This window comes from Diorhabda carinulata, chromosome 3 (genome assembly GCF_026250575.1).
Source record: "Diorhabda carinulata isolate Delta chromosome 3, icDioCari1.1, whole genome shotgun sequence".
Lineage (NCBI taxonomy): Eukaryota > Metazoa > Arthropoda > Insecta > Coleoptera > Chrysomelidae > Diorhabda > Diorhabda carinulata.
In genome coordinates, this window is record NC_079462.1 from 11383881 (window position 1) to 11386654 (window position 2774).

Genomic DNA, 2774 nt, shown 5'->3' on the forward strand with positions numbered 1-2774 from the left:
ATTAAAACTTGATAGCTATCTGCCTATTAACGAGTAATTCAGAAACTATGAGCGCTCCGATGAATATGTTTCAGATCGTTAAAAGGTAGGTATAAAGCAAAATGCATAATTCTGATTTAAACTTGACGATGATGATATAAAAAAGCAAACATGATATTCAATACTAATGGAATCAGAAGTGTAAGTGAAATTTTCATCTTGTACAAGGTTCTTTGGAAATATCATTCCATTTCAAATCAATTATTGAATACTTACTGTAGTCAACAAAGTATGAGAAATTGGTGAGCTACATTATAGGTACATGAAAACGTTCGATTTCAAGCGTTAGTAGCTGAAATAACAAAATTGTTCACAATATTTTGAAATAATTAGAATCGTACTCAGATGAAGTGAACAACTAATATTAAATTAAACGCAATTAACACAATATAATTAAAATGAAAGGAAAAAGTGGAAAAGTTAAAAACACCTAAAAAATTAGATTTTCCCCAGCAAATGCAACTAACCCCGAACAAGATCCTCTAAAGGAAAATTACTAGAATCAGTAAAATTTCAGCAATAATAATTTATTAAAAAGCAATGGAATTTGCATTAACTGCGTATTCAAGAGAGCGCAACGAATACAAATCAGTTATAAATTCAAAATATCTCAGACTTATACCAGATGTAAGAAGTGGAACTTACTTGAAGAAAGTTGGTGGTTGCGGGAAACCGGTGGCTGTTGCACTCAACTGTTGCTTAAGTTGCAGGGGATGAAGGCGTTCATGTAGGGATAGATTTTTACTCTATCATGGCAACTACAGAGCTGCGGGGAAAATATGATGAGGAAAGGAAACGAAAATCTAGTTGGGAACTACTGAAGAGGGAACGAGAACTTGCATTGAACAATTTTTTTCCCTAACATTCTTCAAGTGCCGTTGAATTAATTCTTTATGATAGTCTTCTCTTCTCAATGTTTCCAATACAAGTAGGCAAATATCGACAAATCCTTGTTTCCTTCAAATTCAGAAAATAAGTAAACGGCGACTCTTCGTGTTCTTATTTTGCCAATCATTAGAAACGGTGTGACCTTCATTTAGCTCGTTACAAGTATATACTTTCTTCTTTCTCTACTAACATACTTTTTCTTTTCTACTATAAAAAATTTCAATTTTCTTAAGAGCTGCAAAGTTTGGTTTAATTTTGGTATACCAGGATGTATTGATATCTAGTTAGCCTAGACCAAATCCATACATAAACAAAATATTGCGTTACCATAGCAATGAACAATAACTTATTAGAAGTATCAGTGTAAAGTTTGGCGTCAAAAATGTAAACCAGAGCTACGCAATAAAATGAAAGAAACAAGATGTCCACCGAAATTGTGAATATCAAAAAATTGGAGTATCGAGCCATCAACAAGTACCTGTATTTAAAAGGATGGAATGGCGACACTCTGGTTCTCCAAGACCTAAGAAGTTTCGTTTCCAAAAATCTGCTGGAAAAGTTCTTGCTGCAGTTTTTTGGTATTGTCATGGAGTAATCATGATTGATTTATTAGATAAGGGTAGAACAATAACTGCAGATTACTATTCGACATAACTGACCGCTCTATGGGAAAAAATTGAAGAGAAAAGAAGCGGAAAGCTATCCAAAGGTGTTTTGTTTTTGCAGGACAACGTCCCTGCACACAAATCTCATGTTGCCATGCAAAAAATTCGTGATATAGGGTTTGAATTAATAGAGCACCCCCTTTATTCACCAGATTTGATTCCGACCGACTATCATCTCTTTCCTTAACTGAAAAAACGTTTAAAAGGTCGTAAATTTTCTTCCAACGAGGAGGTAATAAAAGCTGTGGAGGTCTGGTTTGCAGAACAAGAAGAAACATTTTTTTAAACGTCTGGAGACGTTGCAGGTTCGCTGTAATAAATGTATCAACATCGAAATTTTCTTTGGTTCTATAGTTGGCTAAGAATTGTTCAATAGATCCTCGTATCAAAGGCTAGTTGTACATTTTCTTGCAATTTTTAAAAGGTTTAAAGGGCTTTTGGAAAATATGATCACTTGGTTCTAAATTCAGTATAAAGTTTTAAGGTAACAAATTTAGTAATTATTGATATAAATATTTTCTCCATTTGTTTGGGAAATATTTCCCATAATGATGTGGTACTCTCGTCACGATGTCTAGAACTGTCAAAAAACATCGATGTGAACAATCAATTCTGAATGAAATGCCATACCAGCATTTGTTTGCCAAAGAGTTCGAAAAATCAGGTATACCAATCACAGAAAACGAATCATTCTCCATAACGGCAATGCGAACTCTCACACATCAGTTCAAATAAATTCTTCTTTTTCCTTTTCTTTCCCGCGAATAAAAAATAAATTGCGAGGTCAACGTTTTCTACACCTGAAGAAGCGGTTAATGCATTCAAATCACATATTTTGGAGATACCTCGAACGGCATGGAAATAATGCTTTGACAATGGATTCAAACACATGCAAAAGAGTATTTATTTCAATGGAGAATATTTTGAATAACAACAGAGCCATATCCAATTAGTAATATTTGTTTATCTTAAAACCTTAGTACCAACCCTCGCATGTACTGATTTCTCGATGTTCTAGATCATATTCTAAGCCAGATTATGGTTGCAAGAAGCTATTTACAGCTGGTTAGGTGCTACTCAATAGTTGGTAGGAAATGGTGGTACTGATTTACTTAATACTTGACATTATCATTTTCTGAAATATTGGCTTAAAATTGTGAAGATCATTATGAGTAGCAGCAA